Raw genomic sequence first — 20,950 nt, forward strand, 5'->3', positions numbered from 1 at the left:
CCAGTTCTGGTGCCACAGTTCAAGGATGTTGGCGAATTAGAGTTCAGAGAAGAACCCTGGGAGTGATTAAAGGATTAGAAAACCTGCTTTATAGTGATAGCCTCATGGAGTTCGATCTATTTAGCTTACCAAAGAGAAAGTTAAGGGGTGACTTGATTACTGTCCCCCAGTATGAACATGGGCAACAGATATGTAATAATGGGCTCTTCAGTCTAGCAGAGAAAGGTCTAACATGATCCAGTGGCTGGAAGTTGAAGCTAGACAAATTCAAACTAGAAATAGGGTGTACATTTTCAGCAGTGAGAGTAATTAACCATTGGAACAAATTCTCGGGTATCGTGGTGAATTCTCCCTCCATCACTAATGATATTTAAATCAAGATTGGATTTTTTTCCCCTGAAAATCTGCTCTAGGATTTATTTTGGGGAAGTTCCATGGCCTGTGTTAATACAGAAAGTCAAACTAGATGATTACATTGGTCTCTTCTGCCTTGGAATCTATAAAAACCCTTCCCAAGGGTGACTCCTGGGATCTTGGTCCTTATAGACCGAAAAAAGGGTGGGTGTCTTGAACTTCCAGACTCCTTCACCTAGTAGGGCCATATGCGTGTGGCTCCCTGTGCCAGTCTTTCTCGGCAGTGGAACAGCTGGGTTAACCCTTCCAAACACACAGACGATCCCTTAGTAAAGTGAGTTTATTTGAAGAATTAAAGCAGAGACAAAAATTGAACAAAACAGAATTCAATGTCAGTCATCTTGCATCTGAGTTTAAACTCACTGCAGATTAAGCTGGACAGGCTGACTCATCCTAACCTACAGAAAAGGAAAATGTATCTGTTATGTTCTCACATGTCCTTGGAGAGAGAGTGCGCTTCTGTGCCTCCATCGTGGTCGGACAAACAATCTCCACAGAACCGCTCGCCGAGCCTGCGTCCTTTGTCTCCGCAGTGCCATCTATTTCAGAAGAACTCCTTGTTCCTGCTTTTTATATAGCTGTAGGGTTGAGGTACTTACTATACTGGCAATGTCCTTTGTATTGAAGAGCTATTTTCTGGAGACACCGCTTTCTCCCCCTACCCCAAGCTTCTTGAGATACAGGTTGCATCCCAACCCTGGTCTCTGGGTTTCCTGATCTCTCAGGTGTTAAATTGTAAAAATCCCTGGTCCCCTTTTTGGCAGGTATCTCTGCCTGGGTGGAATCATCTCACTCCCCCCTCCCTTCTCCGGTGTGTCATAAAATCTAGCTTATAAATTATAGACAAAAACCAACTTTTGTTAGCTCTCCAAAACCCATTTGCCGTTTCATCATAAACTTCAGCTCCTCTCCATGAAGGTGCCTCATTAACTACCTCCAATCTTTCCCCTCCTCCTCCTCCAGGAAGAAGCCTTTGTACTTTCCTCTTGAGAAATTTTCCTGGGTCACGGAGGAGGTCCCCCTTTATAAGGGAAGAAGCTTATGGTATAAAGTGAGCATCATGATTTAAAAAAGCAGAGCTTTATTCCTTTTTCCAGAAGGGCAATTTACCAGATTTTTAACAAAGGCGTATTAACTGTTTCACTGAGAGCATATTTACTTAATCCTCTTATGACACTGATCTTTATGCATTCCAGGCCAGGATGCACACCCAGAATAACAGAAGGCAGATTTAAAGGTTATATCTTGGCTAAAAGGTGTTTCAAAATCATTTGGAATTTAGAATGAAAGACACTCTTGACTGGATTTAGTGAATGCATATATTGAATATATTGCATGCTGTATAAGAGGCAAATGTTGGGTAGGTAACAGTGGGTGTTGAAATGTATCTTTAATGCCAGGATTAAGAGCCCTATTCTAGCAAAACAACATTACACACAGAGATCCTTTCTCTTGCATGAAGACCTACTGAAGTCTCTGCTTGTGAATCTGTTTTCAGAACCAGCCTCTGTAGGTAGGAATAGTTAAACACGATGTGGGCTTTTGGGTTTTCAGTCTGTGGAGTGTGCACATTAAAAATGCTAGTGTTTACTGTTTGCCTGTGTTTTACTGCTGCTTTTTCCTTGTTCTCTCTAAGCTGACAGCCTGGGGGAGGCCAGGTCAGTATGTTGCCAATGTATTCATCGCACACAATCTTACCCTGAACTGAAAAGATGTGTCCTGCACCCCTCCGTTTAAAATGATTGACGCTGTGTTCTTTGCCTTAACACTTTTCCGTTGTATGCATCAAATATTCCTCTGGATGGGGAAGCTCAGGAAGAGGGAAAGAATGACAAAATGGCATCGTGGTAGGTAGCCAGAGCCTTAACAGAGCATTTCTAGAGCAAGCACTTGGGGATAAAAATAATGAAACCCAGACAAATATTATGTTGCCATTGTTTCCTGACGAGGTGAGTAGGATAGCAGTGAATGACATGCGCTTTCACAGCAGGAGTTATTGTAGTGCACACCAATGTATGTGTATGTTACAACATGCACATGAATAATCTTGGAGTCAAAAGTTCTGCATTCTGTTCCTGGCTGTGCCTCAGTTTCCCCTTCTGAAAGAGGAGATAATGATCATGAGGCGTTGTGAGTTATTTTCAATAATGTATATAATGGGCATAGGGACTCTTATCAAGAAGGTGCTCTAGAAGGGCAAGATATTTTTTTCCTGTCTGAAGTGTCAGCTAAAGTATCCTGTCATTTGTGGGGGTGTATCTCTATCTATAGCTGTAATTTTTTTTAAAGGCATTGCATGCAGAAAAGAAGAATCAGGCTGTCCCTGATTACTAGCTGGGCTTGAGAAGTCAGCCAGGGGGAGAGACCTGCAGCCTGAAAATTAATGAATCTTCAATGCAGAGCAAGCTCCCTGCCCCTGCTCTCAGCAACCCATGGGAGGGCACCATTTCTACTCCTAACGTTTGCGAGGGGGGATCTATTGCAAGCAATCTTTTTTATAAAAGTCTGTTCAAACAGTTCCTCTCCCCACCCCCCACCTCAAGTATATTACACACGGGAAAGCTATGATAGTCCAGCCCTAATGCTAGGCTGTCAATAACGCGTATCAGACGAGAACGATCTAAAGCCACTACGCTGCTCCTGCTTTAGGATCTGCCCCTTAATAGCATGTGCAATCACCGGTCTCGACGAGCAGTGACTCCTATAAAGGTGGAACACAGAGACTTTTAATGCTGGGATCGTGATACTGCTTTTCGTTGTCAGTCTGGGAAGAGATGTTGCAGGGAACTGTTGAGTGCTGCTCGTAGGGACCTAGTTGCATCTCTCGCTCTCTCTCATTAATGTTAATGGGAGTCATATTGCTAAGTCTCCACACGCAGCAGTCCAAATTTACCCCTAATTTTCCACCCGCTGCACAAATCCTAGTGTGGAAATGCAGAATCCAACCTGATGTCAATAATTAATTAAATCCTGGAAATGATTTTGCTGGGCTACTGCAGAATTACTTTGCGTTACACTTTAACTTCTACAGGAATGTACCACTGTGCATTCTGAACACCCGGGCCGGTCAGCTATACTTTTAGCCTTTCCTTTTACTATTACTCCATTGAGATACACCTCAACAGCTACTAAGCTCTAATTCACTCTTTACTTAGTGAGTGATGCAGCACAGTGAAGTCAGTTTTTCATGTAATTTAAAAAAAATAAAAATACCTAGCAGCAAACCTTCAAAGAAAGTAAAATATGGGAAGATGGAGAACTGGCTGAAATTGGCAAGTTACTTTCAGTTTATTGCTTTCTGTGCAAGGCCATTCTTATCCTCCGCCCCACGCCCCACTAAATAGTTAATTATATATAGCCAGTGGATGCTGGATTTGAATGAGGAAGTGATGTTCCCCTCTCCCCATATGCTATTTTTGGTTTGGATGACGATCAGGATGGACTCTGCCAGAATGATAAGGAGGCTTGAGCTCTGGATTTTCTTTTACTGTAATGTTGGGATGCGGACCCATCCACCCGACACCCAAGAGAGTCAAGGATTCAGGGAGCTTAGCGTTAAAAAAAAAAAAAAGATTCATGGTCGAACCATTTTGCAGTGAAGTTATTGACGCAATTAGTACAGCAAGTTCACAATTTAAACATTTAAAGGATAGTATTGTATCTGATTTATGCATACATTGGCGATGAAAGCCATTATCGAAGAGCTGCTGTCAGAGCTGTTCCTCCAGTCACTCCGATGGTGGCACTTTAGATCATTTCATGTGTCTCGGCCTTTCGACACCGTGTGTTTTTCAGGTCCCGTTATAGGAGTGTGTTAAAGAATTCCCTTGTAAATTAGACAAGCCATTTAGCTGTATACATTGTAAACATCCTCACAGAGTTTAAGAGATAGACACCTGCTATGTCTATGGAAGGCTATTCCTTTAAACCAGGCACACGTGTGTGTGTGTGTGTGTGTGTGTGTGTGTGTGAGAGAGAGAGAGAGAGAGAGAGAGAGAGAGAGATGGCTTTGGAATTGTTTGCCTCTTCATAATTCAGGATTTTCCTGCAGCCCCTGAATGATTTCCCCCCTTTCTTGTTGTGGCTAGCATAGCTGACTGCTATAGACTTTTGGTATTGGTTTGGCGGAAAGTCTATAATACCTCAACAGCATTATTATTAGTTTCTTTCCTTGCATGTCCTAAACAGAGCATCCAGTGTGATGTTCGTATCCTGCTGCATTCTCAGCAAGCCCCGAAGAGTCTTTGGATGCTTCGCTGTTCACGATCTTTGAAGCATTATGGTGCCATAAATAAAGACAAACTAGGCATGAGGCCAATAGCATACACAGAAAATGCAGATGAAGTTGTAAATGGTAAAACGGATGCATTATTTTTATAAAAAGAAATCTTTTTGAAAATCCTCCACTGAAAATCGGGAACGGTCCCGAAGGTCTGATTTCTAGGTTATTTGCTGCAGTGGGATTTTATTTAGATTGGATTACGCACCGAGTGCATATACACTATAAAGTTTTCTATGAAAGGAATACCCCAATAGTGTTTTCCCAAGGTCTGATCATCAGCTCCAAGCAGAATCTAATTCATGCCAACTGCAGACATTTGTTTTTTGAATGATCCTTTTCATACTCTGTGTCCCCACTGACCCAAAGAACAGGCAATGAGATGCACGTCTGCCACATTCCCCAAATCAGAGCACTGTCACTAAGGTCTCAATCCACCCCCTGCTTAGAAACGATAGAAGGTTTGCCGCTGGCTGACCTAGGAGTTGGATGAGATGATAAATGAGATGGTGGTAAATGAAGGGGCTGGCGTGGGTGTGGTAATTAGCCCTAAACACAACAGAGGCCCTAGCTGCACTGAGCAACTTTCTCACGGTTGTGGCACCAGAGCATTCAAGGCTCATTGTTCTTGGTGACTTCAGTGTCCACGCACCAGTTCTTCTGGATCTGCTCCACATTCCATAGCTGCCATGACAACCACAGGACTGGCCCAGGTGGCTTTTTGCTTCTGCTGTATGGAGCTGGGCCCATTCCTGATGTACAGTTTGGGGTGAGGTTGGAGTGGGGAACAGGGATCGTGAAGGCAGGGCCGGCTCTACCATTTTTGCCGCCCCAAGCAAGCAAAAAAAAAAAAAAAAAAATAAAGCCGCCCGGACTGTGCCGCCCCAAGAATGGATAGAATGCCGCCCCTTAGCATGTGCCACCCCAGGCACGTGCTTCCTCCACTGATGCCTGGAGCCGGCCCTGCGTGAAGGCCATTATTAGCATGAGGTTCGGACTCCCCTTACGTGCCAGAGCAAAGGAAGTAAATAAGTAAAAAACTTGTTCTAGTGGGCTAAACGTTAATGTCAGTTAACTGTTCTCTTCTAGCAAATTAAGCCTGTGGTTAATGGTTTGTTCAAAACTACAATGTGTCCCTTTAGTCTCTCTATGGTGTGCATCTTCTGAGTCCCCCACTTTCTAGTGGTATAATGTGAAGCATATTTTCTGCACACTTCTCTGAAAATGTTTGTCAGTCTCTCCTGGCTGCAGTAATTAAGATGTAATTCAGGGACTGAAAATATAATTCAGCTACTTCATTAGTCTCTGTGTCGCCTCTCTGACTTGTATTTGCCTGATTCTGTCTGCAGAGAATCAAGCCTTCTTATTGCAATGACATTTTTAATTTCCATCCAAGATAGCTGGCAATATTCAGATATATACTATTTGATCTTCTTTTTTTCATTTATTGCAAGGCCCATTGGTGTGGTTAAATCCTGATATGAGGATTTGGATGGAAAACCAGAATAAAGAATATATATGTGTATATATTAAAGGCAGTAGTGAAAGCATTAGCATATGAGGATACCAAATGTTTTCATTCTTCCTCACTTTCCTGTGCATGGCACAATAAAACTCGTCTTCTGAAGACGCTGTGGAATGAGATATTATGCAGATGGAAGACATTTAGAAGCCTTCCAATGTTGATAAATGTATTCTTTCAACCTGACAGAAATATAAATTTAATTTGAGGATTTCTGAATATTCCCTGTCTGAGGTCAAACTTGTAAATTAGAATATTTCTAATCTCTGCAGATGGTAATGCTGGCTGCTCATTGAAGAGAGACCAGAGCTACAGTCTGTTGGGGGTGCAGTGAAAGGGAAGTGGCATGGTTACATTGGCAGAAGCTGGCGGTTCTAAAAATAATGATGTGTGTGGTTAATTCACCTTGTGCAGCATGGTGCCATGACTGGGATAAAGCTGCTCATTTGTAAATCAATCTGTATGTCTTCATAGGACTCTGCAAAGCAATGTCTAACTACGAGGAGAAAGGGAACCTGACTGGGAACAAAAGATTTGGATTCAGTCCACAGCTCTGCCACAGACTTGCTGTACAACCTTGGATCAGTCACTTAATCCCTGTGCCTCAGGGCCCCATTTGTAAAATGGAGGGAAGAACCCTTTTTCTCTCCAGTCTTTTGACTATTTAAATTGTACACACTTCACAGCACCTCTGTGTTGGTTCCAGTGTCTATCACAAGGAGGAATTATGGCTGTCAGCATGCATGAGGGGAATATGAAGGGCACCAATGAAATAATTCATTGCTACGATTATCTCACAACAGTTCACAAAATACAGGCCCAAACCTGCACATGAATAGCCGTACAAGTGAGAGCTGCGCAATCAGGGCCCTGTATGTCCTAGAGCTGGCACTTCTGTTAATACACCCTAGAATATTAACCTTTTTTGCAACTGTATCATCACATGTTTGGTTCATATTTAATTTGTGATCTATATAGCCCCCAGATCCTTTTCAGCAGTACTACCACCTACCCAGTTATTCCCCGGTTTGTAGTTAGGAAGGAAAAAAATCAAATTCACAAGTGAAGAACTTTGTGCCTGTTTTTATTGAATTTCATCTTGTTCATTTCAGACCAATTCTGCAATTTGTCACGGTCCTTTTGAATTTCAATCCTGTCCTCTTGCCTGCTTGCAACCCCTCCCAGCTTCGTGTCCTCTACAGATTTGATAAGCATTCTCTGCATCATTGTCCAAGTTATTAATGAAAGTATTAACTAAGTAGTGGACCCAGGACTGACCCCTGCAAGACCCCACTAGATATGTTCTCTCAGTATGACAGCAAGCCATTGATAACTGCGCTTTGAGTATCGTTTTCCAGCCAGTTGTGCACTCACATTATAGTAATTTCACGTGCTCCATAATGACTGAGTCTTTACAATTAAACATACTGGTCAAAAACACTTATTTGACAAATGCTTTTATAATGCCCTTCAGATTTTCCTATTTGTCATTTGGTGTTTAAGAGTTTTGTTGAGATTTTGCATTGACCTAAACAACTTTTTATATAGGATGACTGCATAATAATCCTATTTTAATAAAGCAAATTTTAATGCAGAACAGTGATTTCATTTTATTTTATTTCAAGTTTATTTTTTCAGTTTGAAAGACACACATGGTGAATTCAAAGGATCAGGATGTTTATAGCAATTTTCAACTATGTGCCATTTTGAAGGCTGTTTAAATTGGTCCTGAACATCTGGATTTATCGAGAACTACTCCTACTGACCATGACTCTATTGTCACAAAAAGAATTGTGTCAATGCCAATATGCTTAGTATTTTGCTGCTTGATTGATTTTTCCACTGCATTCTTCAGCTATTTCTACCTCTACGTTGCATTCTTTCATAAATGAGACAAAGTGTATTAGCAATGATCGAAAGGAAATAACTATCATTAAGGGAGTTCCCTGAATTTTTTTGAGACACGAAAGGGGGATGAGTAATAAAACATAAGAATACAAAGGTTGTGAGTCCTATTTACAGCAAACCACAGTCTTCTATTGCATATCTGACTTTACTGGTCCCTTAAACCTTTACAAATTGGCTTTGTTTGCACATAATTTATAATTCATACTTATGCCCACTGATTTCTATAGTTTTATAAGAGAACAAGTCCAACTAGGGGCAAACAGCTGGAAGTCAGGAATGTACTGGAAGTGCCCATGTTTAATGTGTAGTAATGAACTGGATTATATAGCAATGGTATATTGGAACAAGAAAGAACAATTTGTATGTCTATTATATTTAACCGCACTTGTGTTGTGAAGGGTCATTCTTTTCCCATTTTTAGCCAAAGAATGAAAAGCCGCCCAGAGGGTGATGAAAGTAAAGTGAAGTGAATATGTGCTTTTCAGGTCTCCGGCACTTTAATCGTTGGCCCTGCTGGGTACAGAGTGCGAGGAAAGCGGGCTGGAATTTATCATGACCTGTTTATGTTATAAGTACAAGACTCAGAAGAATGAGAATTGCTCTCTAAGAGGCTGCCAGTGGTCAGTAGATAAATGAGGGGAGTGATGAGATTTGGCAGACAAGTGAAATTTCAGAGAGGTAATCTAAAGAATGCCATTTTAGCAGGCTATTGGAGCACGGCCTCATTATTTCTTTTATTGCTACATTGAGGTGCATTTCAGATGTTAATTGCAGCCGTATCAGTCAGGAAGACCACCAAAAGTTTTTTTAGAAATATGAGTCCATCTCCTTAACTGACAGGGTGACTGACAGCTTCATTTAAATTCACCATCTCACTCCCAACGCCATGTTTTATCGGGACTGAGTTTCTCACTTCTGATGTTTAAAAATAATTTTAAATGCAGTTGCTATTTTTAAGGCTTGACAAACATGCTGATGGGCTGATCCGAAATTATGCTGGTTTGCTTAATAGCTCTGGATTTTTTAGGTGGAAGAGGTTGGGATTGCAGAATCCTTAATAGAATATTTTACAGAGTTCTGATGGATTTTCAAATAGCCTTCCAGCATTCAGGCTAAGATATACAGCTACGGGCTTTTCTGTAATCTGTGTTGCTCCTGCAAAACGCACGTGTAAGTTTCTGTGCTGGGCTGTGGTTTTCAGTGTGTCATTTGGTAACCCTCCACTAAGCCAATAACATTCCAGCGGTGGTCTGCTTGTTAGATTATTGCCATTTTCACTCCAAACAGTCATAGAGGAAGAAATAAAAGTGTAGACACCTTATATCCCGCCTCATCAGTCCATGCAATCCATCATGGAAATTGGATACTTTGTAAACTGGTCAGTTAGGTACTGGCATAGGGAAGTTTCTACTATAATCTTTATCTTCTTTTGCAGAATATTTTCCTGTGGTAAACCAAGTGTTGTTCTGTTAAAGTACATTGCTGTCAAATGTGTCTGGATAATATGTACATTGCAGTTACAAGTTTATTCAAACGTTCCTCTGTCTTTAGAAAGGTCCCGCTTCCATAGGCTTAGCAACATGAAAATTATGTATATCCTAAAACAGACTGTTTTGTTACACTATGGCACTGCAAATTGAGCTTGGACTTCTGATGACCTTTTTGTTTCAGTTTTCACCAAAAAGGTTAGTAATAACTGGATATCTAACATAGTGAATGCCAGTGAAAATGAGGTAGGATCAGAGGCTAAAATAGGAAAAGAATAAGTTAAAAATTGCTTAGACAAGTTAGATGACTTCAAGTCACCAGAGCCTGATGACATGCATCCTAGAATACTGACTGAGGAGATATCTGAGCCATTAGTGATTATCTTTGAAAAGCCATGGAAGACGGGAGCAATTCCAGAGGACTGGAAAAGGGCAAATATAGTGTTAATCTGTAAAAAGGGGAATAACGACAAACTGGGGAATTACAGACCAGTCATCTTAACATCAGTACCCGGAAAGATAATGGATTAAATAATTAAGCAATCAATTTGCAAACACGTAGAAGATAATAAGGTGATAAATAACCAGTCAGCATGAATTTGTCAAGAACAAATCATGTCAAATGAACCTAATAGCTTTCTTTGACAGGGTAACAGGCCTTGTGGATAGAAGGGAAGCGGTAGATGTTGTATATCTTGACTTTACTAAGGAAATACAACCTTGATAGAGCTACTATAAGGTGGGTTCATAAGTGGTTGGAAAACTGTTCCCAGAGAGTAATCATCAGAGGTGCACAATCAAGCCGGAAGGGCATATCAAGTGGAGTTGTACAGGGATCAGTTCTGGGTCTGGGTCTATTCAATATCTGCATCAGTGATTTAGATAATGGCATAGAGAGTACACTTATAATGTTTGCGGACGATACCAAGCTGGGAGGGGTTGCAAGTGCTTTGGAGGATAGGATTAAAATTCAAAATGCTCTCAACAAACTGGAAAAATGGTCTGAAGTAAATAAGATGAAATTCAGTAAGGACAAATGCAAAGTACTCCTCTTAGGAAGGAACAACCAGTTGCACACATACAACATGGGAAATGACTGCCTAGGAAGGAGTACTGCAGAAAGGGATCTGGGGTCATAGTGGATCTCAAGCTAAATATGAGTCAACAGGGTAACACTGTTGCGAAAAAAGCAAACATCATTCTGGGATGTATTAGCAGGAGTGTTGTAAGCAAGACAAGAGAAGTAATTCTTCTGCTCCACTCCACCTGATTAGGCCTCAAATGGAGTTTTGTGTCCAGTTCTTGGTGCCACGTTTCAGGAAAGATGTGGACAAATTGGAGAAGGTCCAGAGAAAAGCAACAAAACTGATTAAAGGTCTAGAAAACATGACGTATGAGGGAAGATTGAAAACATTGGGTTTCTTTATTCTGGAAAAGAGAAGACTGAGAGGGGACAGGATAACAGTTTTCAAGTACATAAAAGCTTGTTACAAGGAGGAGGAAGCAAAAATGTTCTTCTTAACCTCTGAGGATAGGACAAGAAGTAATGGGCTTAAATTGCAGCAACGGCGGTTTAGGTTGGACATTAGGAAAAACTTCCTGTCAAGGTGGTTAAGTACTGGAATCAATTGTCTAGGGAGGTTGTGGAATCTCCATCATTGAAGATTTTTAAGAGCAGGTTAGACAAATACTTGTCAGGGATGGTCTAGATAATACTTAGTCCTGCCATGAATGCAGGGGAATGGACTAGATGACCTCTCAAGGTCACTTCCATATGATTCTATGTTAGCCAGCTATAACTTCTGGTAGTTGGTAAGGACATTTCCAACTTCTGGTATCAAAACTGAATACATTCTTTTCCATCTTGCTGTGTAATTTCCTCTGTCAGGTGCCAATGTATACCTTTACGCATTTTCGCTAACTTTATCTTAAATGTCCAATCACCCTCCACACTAAACACTGATGTTTCAGGCAGAGTAAAACTTTCTAGACGTACCAGATGTTCTAATGTTGACCAGTAGGGCTGCTGTTGTGAAAGATCTGTTAGAATCTCCGCTGCTTGTTTCATGTTTATAGCACCCGTCCAACATGCTATGGGCATTTCTCACAAGTGAATCTAACAATATTTAGTACAGAATTTAAACGTACAGTATAAACCTGGGATTTGAAAATCCTAATATCTCAAACCCTTTCCAGTTGCATACAGCTAAGATTTGGCTGGCACATGGGCTGTTAGACTACCTTTTTAAAATGTAAAATATTTAAAGTCTGTCTAGCCATTTTGGGTAACTCTTTGAGTTTCAAATGTGTGTGTCTACCTGCACCTTTCAGGTCCACAAAGTCTAAAAGAAACTCTCACGATAAAAGTCCCGTATTGCTGATGAGCTGATGGGTCTCATGGGCAGGCTTGTGCAGCTGCAGTACAGATGATAACATGAACACAAGTCAGAATTTAGTCCACACGGAAATCTGACACTTAACAGCTCTTCCTTACATACTGTAGAGTCGAATCTTTAATGACTGCAAATAGTTGGGGACCTCCGTTTTTACATCTCTTCTGAAAGATACTTCCAGCAACTCAGCATGCATTCAGTACTGACTTATATAGACAGTGCCTCGTCTTTGTACCATTTGGCCTTTCCTTTCAATGCCAATGTTGCCCAGACATGACCCAGTTTCGTGGAGGAGATCTCAGAGCTGAAGATGGCATGGTTGCAGGCAAGGAAAGCATAACAGATTAATTTGAAGGAGCAGTGGTTGTAGTATTTCAATGTTGTATTAATCAAAAAATTGAGTTTAATTCTTTAACAGATATACATCCGCTATTAGCAATGCATATTAATAGTAAGCTTTTGAAAATAAAGTCCTGATTAAAAGAAGAAAAAGAGTTGCACCACAGGCTGGTCGTATTGCAATTAGTTCAGTACAAATATTTAATTAGTTCCTTTCTAAAGTGGAAATTTCAAACTAAATCAGTAGTCCATTATTTAGCTTATCTTTGTGTAAACTCATCAGCATTGAGGGGAAGCTGTGCTGGTTGTGAAGGCTTTGGGCCAGATTTGCCATAGTCTTACTCAAAACGTACACTGATGTCTTCCCATCCACGTCAACAGATGTACTTCGGATTTACACTGAAGTACCTAAAAGCAGAATTAGCTCCATTGCAATTATGAAACAACCCAACCTAATACCACTGAGAATCTGTAAAATACTGAATGCCATGGGCTGATTTTAAAGTAAGTAGACGAGCATGATATGTTTTAAAATATCCAAATGGAGGGCTTATTTGCCAGCTGTTTGATTGTTTTAATCTGGCATTATCTACAAAGCAATTACACGTGAATTAAAACTTCTTGAGTAGCGTTCAAGGAAATATTGACCACTAACATTTTAATTATGGCACATTGAAATAGAAACATTTAAATCAACAAGATGAACAATGGCAAAGCAGGTTGAGTTTCAAAAAAGGACACTTTTTTACCATACACTAAATAACATATCCAGCCTGTGTACTTGATTAAAGCATAAAACTTCCATGCACATTGATTTTTTTTCTTTTCTCTTCCAAGAAAATTAATTGAAGTAGAAACAGAATCTTAAAATAAACTCATTTAATCCACAAATTAAAACATGTCACCTTACAAAGGGCTCTAACCTTTATAGATTGACATTTATCTGCTTCAGATACATAGATTCAGGTGTGGATGTTGGACCAACGGCTACAGAACCTCCAAGAACCACTCCCCCAGAAACTCCCTCTTTGGGACCACCAAACTACCATTTGTGGTCTTCATAGATTCATAATATTTTTTAGGTTCAAAAGGGACCTTTGTGATCATCTTGTCGAACCTCCTGCATAACAGAGGCCCTGGGACTTCCCAGAATTAATTACTGCTTCAGATCTAATAGCTCTGGCTAAACTGGAGCATGTCTTTTAGAAAAGCATCCAATCTAGATTTAAAGATTTCCTGTGATGGAGAATCCCCCATAACCTTTAGTGCATTATTCCACTAGTTAATTACTGTCTCTGTTTAAAAAAACAAAATGAAACAACAACAAAAACAACAAAAAACCGCAGAGCCTTATTTCTAATCTGAGCTTCTCTGGCTTCAACGTGCCACACCTTTTCCTGCTAGACTGAAGAAACCTCTATCAAATTTCTGTTCCCCACATAGTTACTTATATACTGTGATCAAGTGACCCTTTAACCTTCCCCTTGTTAAGCTAAATAGACTGAGTTTCTTGAGCGTGTCACTATAAGACATTTTCTAATCCTTTCATCATTCTCGCAGCTCTTCTTTGAAACCTCTCCAGTTTTTCAATATTCTCCTTGAAGTGTGATAAACATGGAAATATGTATTGATAATAGGGAGATGTATTGGAATAGAAGGTCACATTTTCATAAGTGACTTAGGCACTTATGTGTCCCATTTTTACTTTTAATTAAACATAGGCACCTAGGTAAGTTATTTTTTGAAAATGGTATTTAAGCTCCTTGGGCACTTATGCACTTTTGAAAATTGAACCCATAATATATATATATGTGTGTGTGTGTGTGTGTGTGTAATAATTTAAGCTGCACTCTAATATCCTGAAGGAACATAAATCCACACCGTGTAGAGGTCAAGCATAGGAGTTTATTACACACAGCGCTGGCGGAGTGTCACCTGGCTTATTAGGCTCAGAGACACTGTCAATCAATTGATTACAATGGAATATATGGATTTTCCATGGGCGGGGGAAAGTGACGGGGTAGGCAGTTCCACACCCTGGGATAGGTCTAGCCGCACGACAAGATAGCACATTAGCCAATGGTTAACAGGTTACATAATGACTCTGCCCATGATCTCAAGTTAACAAGTTAACATTTAATTAATACTTTGATAAAATGTTTTTTAGTATAAAATATTTATGTTGAATTCTGATTTGGGGTCCATAGGAATGAAGTAGCTCCTTTGATTGTCCAACAGCTACATTCCTAGGGGTTAAAACAAAGAAACAGTGAAAGTATATGACAATAAAGATTGCCTCCTTTGTGATTTAAGGCAGGCATTGGTCCCTGGGAAGGGAGCTGGAAGGATGCCATATCTTTATACTGACATGTGCCAGCTTTTCATAAACTCAAGGTTGGATCTGTGGGAAGAACGTCTCCCTACAGAAGAAACTAACACAATAGGAACAGGGATTCTTTGTTCAATTTGAAACTTTGGATGAAACATAATTATTCAGTTATTGCTTCAACATCTGGCATTTCTACTGACCAAGCATATCTTAGCAAAGGCAATGTTATCTTGTTTATTCTGCTTTCTCTTAGCTAATCACTATTTGCTAGGCCTCTGGTCCCTTGACCAAACTCTGGACTTCAGGTCTGGAAAAGAGCTGGCACAATCCATATACCAGGTTGTTATATAAAACACACATGGATTTTAACCCTTCATATCCTATAGAAGATTTTTTTGGACTGATAAACATACACTCCTAGTGTTCAGTTTCATTAGCTAGATTTCCTAGCAAATGGCAGTTTACCTAGAAGTTTTGTCACTAACCTGCTGCTGCTTATATACATTCAGGTACCGTCTATTCCCGTGATGGTTCAACGCTGAATTTACAAAGCATCCCAAAATGCCACAGCAAAAAATTTGTTGCACAAAAGCGCCTTCAGGATAAATAGTGATTTGTGATTCAGTATATGACATTTCCTGCTCCTTTAGCAAGTCTACAATAACTCTTATAACAATTAGGCATCTGGGTCTACCAGGAGGAGTAATTTATGGTGCTTATATTTTTATGAAGTGTTTAGAAGTAAGCCAGCTGCTTATAGCCAATTCGTACATCACTACCTTGCATGACTCATACATTTGATTAGGTTTATCAAAGAAAAAATTGTTTCATTGTCATGTTTTGTCCTCCAGAATTCTAGAGTTTATAGCAATTCTTGCTGGGATGAGTAAGGAAGGGGTTTTCTTTAGGAAAATGGCTGAGCCAAGTGTCCGTGGGAGTTTTAGGCATGTGGCAACAGGTGCCTCAATATAGACACAACATACGCCAGTAAAATAGGAGCTACACCACTGGAACTTTTGTCTACACTAAAATTTTGTACTGATGCAGCTACACTGGTGGCCAAAAATTCGGGGGCTGGAATGTTCAAGTAATACCAAGGGAGTGAAATTCAATGAGTGCTGGGCACCTGCTACCCTTTTGTTTCCTTTGAAAACCCCACCCAAATATTCAAGGAACCCACATTCCCTCTTTGCATACCGATATTCCTTTTCCTTCCTTAAAGAAGATCCCCTGGCTTGACTCCAGGTCTGACCTGGCATATGGAATCAGAAGTTGCATCTTAGAGATGCGTCAGTGGGTGCTATTAAAAATGTACCCTTCTCTATCCCCAGACACATGCAGTTAACCACAGTATCTTCCTCCTTAGACTAGGAAATACATCAATCACTGTGGAATGACAAAAGATGAGTCTGAATAGCTTATTCTAGGTCCTCTCTGTAGGGGCTTGGATTCCAATCAGAAGCGCTCAACCACACCTAATTCTCATCTGTTTTTTGCCATGGGTGATTTGGTGATGACCTGATTTTATCAAGTACAATCATGATTTTCTGTGCTGTATCAGTGCTGGATTTAGCTTTTTAAATGAGGTACAGGCAGACCAGATTGTCAACGAAATTCTCCCAGAATCAAGTGATGACCTTCTTCATTGTGGATTGAGACATCTTAGAAAAGCTCATTGCTAATCTTATGGTAAACAATGACCTCATCTGCAGCACAGCTCGCATATCAGACTTTGCTAAATACAAAACAAAAATAAAGGAAAAAAGGCATGAAAGAGAATAATTATAATATGTTGTTAAAATGCCTCAGGCAAGTGGTGGGAGGAACCCTATCACCGTTGCTAAATTTGGGGATAAAATTATACTTAATTTTAAGTTATTTTATTTATTTTTGTAATTGAATCCGATGAAGAGGATGTCACCTCAAGGGTGCCGAGAAGCCGTCAGAAAGGGAAACATGCCGTTCTCTTGGCCATGGCTTTGCAATCCCGTTAACTCAGTCAACACAATAGATTGCAAACAGAACTTGGTTAGACTCAGGGTATACCTTACACTGCAGTCTGAGGTGTGATGGCAGCTTGGCCAGCCCTTGTGCAGATCTGTAACCCTCCACTTCCTGCTTCCATGAGGAAAGAAATAGATAACCATGTTTGCAATGAAATTGTCATCACTGGTATCTCTTTTTAACCCCTCACTGACATGAATGGGGCATTTCACACCTCGCAGACTTATTGTTCTATTCTTTCTGCAGACTCCTCTCCGCATCAGTTACACGCTCATTCCCATGGTTGTGCTTTCTTAGCACACGTCAGCTAAAGACCTGGCTTGGGTTTCTTGTAAGCAAAAGCTGAGATTCCGGATAACAGGACAGCAGCTTAATAAAGGTGCCGGTAAAGCACACGGGCACACGCTGGTGCTTCCAAGCCGTGCTTAACAGAAACCAGGTTGCATACTTCCCACGGCTTGTCACCCCGAAAGCATCAATTCAACAGATGTGTTAAAAACACATAAACCAAAAAAAAAAAAAAAACCCTTGCATGATTACATCAGTGATTTGGGAATCGATTAATCAAACCACCAAAAGTATAATGTTAGTGTTTATTTTTATTTTTAAATGGCTATTTGGAACTTGCAATACAAAAAAAAAATCTCTTAATTGTTAATTAAAGAACCTAGCCAGCACTTTGAAATTACGAACTAAATTAGATTGCAGGTAAAGGGAATGGCAATCAGATTTGGCACTTTAAAATGAACTGACATTAAGTTTTTGGTATTTGTTTTCTAATTTTTGGGCTGAAATGGAAGGTTCCAATAATCTTTGATTCACCCAACAAAGGACATTGGACAGAGGTAACAGAGGTGGGATTTTCAGTATCAGGGACAGATTAGAGGGACAATGAAAAGCAGTTGTACTGTCCCAAACTCTGCTCAGAGCCTACAAATTAGCCACAAAACGCCACTTGCAGTAGACCAGACATGTTTATAATATGACTGTGCCTCCCTTTTTTTTTTTTTTTTTTTTGTTACATGCTTTGTGTGTGGTGGCAGATCAGCTGATCGTATACCCAGAAGTCATAATCTGACTTTTCCGGATGAAAGAGATGCCCTACCTTGGTGTTCTTACAACATCACAGAGAAACAGTCTTGTAGCCTGAAAGGCTGGAGCAGATGGATATCGTAGTGGGGGATCCTCTTTCAGGTTCAACTGTGGAAGTGGGAATTATTACCACCTGTCTGTCTTCTCAGGTGCATGGCAATAAATTCAGGTGATTGATGCTCTTGGACTTGTTGGGCTCTTTTACATCTCCATCTTTGCCGGTTGAGGCTTCATGTAGGTGTTTATGGAGAGGAAGAATAAGCACTGCAGAGGGCTTTAACAGATCTCTCACTTGATGCTACCCATCCGATACCCAGGAGGTTGCTACGGTTGTGGATTGTTTTGCTAACATTTCGCACCATTTCGACCATGGATTCAACTCCATGGGAGCACAAATGCAGACCAGGGTTCTGGTTAGGTTGATGAGGGCATGTTAAAAACAGGTGTTCAGAGTGGGTTTATGCCTCGTGGTGCTTAAAATAATTGTTGGAGCCTTCTCAACGTGAGTGGTAGCAATGGCGGGGAAAAATTCATAGCGTAGCCAGTGCCTTTGACTGAGGCAGCACGAGATGATGCGTTTGGGGTAGTGACTTAAGTGCACAGCTACTCCAGACTTCCCCAGGACAGTCCGCGCTCCATCAGATGCCATCGATCGGCAGGAAGTCTTTGCAGAAGGGAGTGCGCCTCAAATAATCCAGAGTTGCTGTGGCTGCAGCCCCTCATGTAGACAAGCTGTAGGAAGAAAGACAGAGGCTCTGCCTGTGAAGATCGCCCCATCGTCGCTCTGAGCTGGAGTAGCACAGAGTAGCTAGAGCAGAGCTGAGGAGCCCACCCATTTTTATTGTTATCGTTCCATTTTTTTCCTCAAAGATGCAACTCTTTCCATATATTCAACCCTAATAGTTAAACCTGAAGAAAGACTACGTACAAACAAACTCCATGTAATTCCCCTTTGCATTTATAAAACCATAAGACATTTTTTTTTTCAGGAGGAGGTTGAAATCCTGGACCCATTGATGTGAACAGCCAAATTCCCATTGACTTCAATGGGGTCAGGATTTTCCACCCCGTAATTTTTACAGAACAAAATGTGACATGGGAAAATGTAGATTTCAGTTGCTGAATGATCTGCTTTGGCTAATTAGTATTGATTTGCTGTCCGTGTACTAATGAGTTAGTGTCTTTTACTGGCAATGTCACCGTAGGATTGGACTGAATATAATCTTCTCTCCCTCCTCAGCCGTCTGCCCCCTTCATTTCCATGGGCAAGGGAGAATGTGCTAATGTATTCTCAAGGGATTCTTGTTCCTGGAAAATTGCTTAGCAAAATCTGCTAATGATTCCAAACCGAGAAAGAGGAAGTGAAAAGGCTGGTTTCTCAACTCTAGGACTGGCCAGTTGAGAACCTGGCAAATTAAGATCACTCTTGTCTTCCAATCCAGCCACCTCTACACTATGGGGACAGTAATGGCAGAGCTACATCTCCATAGTGCAGATGCAGCCTACAGCAACGGAAGGGGTTTTCTCATCACTATAGGACGCCACCTCCAGGAGTGATGGGTAGGTAGGTCATTCTTTTGTTGACCTAATTCTGTCTATAGTGACGGTTAGGTTGACATAACTGCAATGCTCGGGGGTGTTGATTTTTCAACTAAGCACTGTATCTGCATCTACCTAAATGTAGAGCAGAACTAAATCTGATAGGAATATTCTCCTTTAGTTTATTGTTTTGTTTCTCTATCCCCAGACCTGGTTCACTCTCTATCCAGCCACTTCAGCCAAGCTGCCAGCCATTAGCTACCTGAGTAAGAGTTTTGTGGCAGAAATCCAGCTAATCAAGCACTCTTTCTTGCAAGTTCCAGATGTTTCAGAGGAGGGCATAAGAAAGTCCTTCAGGGATAGTTATGGGGGAACCTTCAGGGAAGATTCTCCCTAAACCCTGTGAGCTGGAGGTTGGTTCCTGACCTGAAGTCTGACTTTATATCCCTCCCAAAACTCTTGGCTACTGGATAGTATTCTGATTAATTTAGTTTCATCTAAGACTGTGAATGGCTAGCCAACTACAAACGCAGTTTCTCCTCCCTTGGTGTTCACACCTCAACTGCTAGAAGAGGGCCTCATCCTCCCTGATTGAACTAACCTCGTTATCGCCAGACTGATTCTGGCCTGCATATTTATACCTGCCTCTGGACATTTCCATGACATGCGTCTGACGAAGTGGGTTTTCACCCACAAAAGCCTATGCTCCAATTCATCTGTTAGTCTATAAGGTGCCACAGGACTCTCTGTTGCTTTTTACAGCTCCAGACTAACACGGCTACCCCTCTGATACTTAGTTCCATCTGCTACCTTTAAATATAGTTTATAATATAAGCATCTCCCTCCCAGTGTATCTTTTCTGCTGTATGTCTGTATTTTAGATTTAGTCTGTACAATCCCTAGGCTGCATTGTCTTTCTATTAGTGTCATTTTCAGAACCTAGCATATTGTTGCTATTATTCAAATAATAAATAACAACAGTTCCTAAGTATTGTAGCAGGTATCTTGGTGCTTTCTCCAGGAGGGTTCACACAGTTCTCACAGAAGAATTTTGCTTACTTAGTCTATTCATCCGATGGGTATTCCTCTGTCCATCTGCACCACATCACCTTTTATTTAGGGCTGTCAAGCGATTAAAAAAAATTGTGATTAATTACGTGATTAAAAAAAATTAATCATGATCAATTGCGCTGTTAAACAATAATCGAATACCATTTATTTAAATATTTTTAGATGTTTTTTACATTTTCGACAATGTCAAACTTTGGAGCCTACAAGTCCAATCAGTCCTACTTCTTGTTCAGCCAATCGCTCAGGCAAACAGGTTTGTTCACATTTGCACAAGATAATGCTGCCTGCTTCTTGTTTACATTGTCACTTGAAAGTGAGAACAGATGTTCGCATGGCACTGCTGTAGCCGGCGCCGCAAGATATTGGCTTATGATGAGATAACTGGCTCTGTGGATGAGGGGAAAGCAGTGGATGTGTTATTTCTTGACTTTAGCAAAGCTTTTGATACTGTCTCCCACAGTATTCTTGCCACCAAGTAAAAGAAGTATGGGCTGGATGAATGGACTGTAAGGTGGATAGAAAGCTGGCTAGATCGTCGGGCTCAACGGGTAGTGATCAATGGCTCCATGTCTA

At 40.7% G+C, this 20,950-nt stretch overlaps 1 protein-coding gene across 3 annotated transcripts in view; it reads left to right on the plus strand.

Moving 5' to 3' along the window:
* MDGA2 (MAM domain containing glycosylphosphatidylinositol anchor 2) overlaps positions 1-20,950 on the plus strand; it is a 615,965-nt gene that overhangs the window by 288,937 nt on the left and 306,078 nt on the right. The gene's annotated exons all lie outside the window — the stretch shown is intronic.

This window comes from Malaclemys terrapin, chromosome 4 (assembly GCF_027887155.1).
Source record: "Malaclemys terrapin pileata isolate rMalTer1 chromosome 4, rMalTer1.hap1, whole genome shotgun sequence".
Classification (NCBI taxonomy): Eukaryota; Metazoa; Chordata; order Testudines; family Emydidae; genus Malaclemys; species Malaclemys terrapin.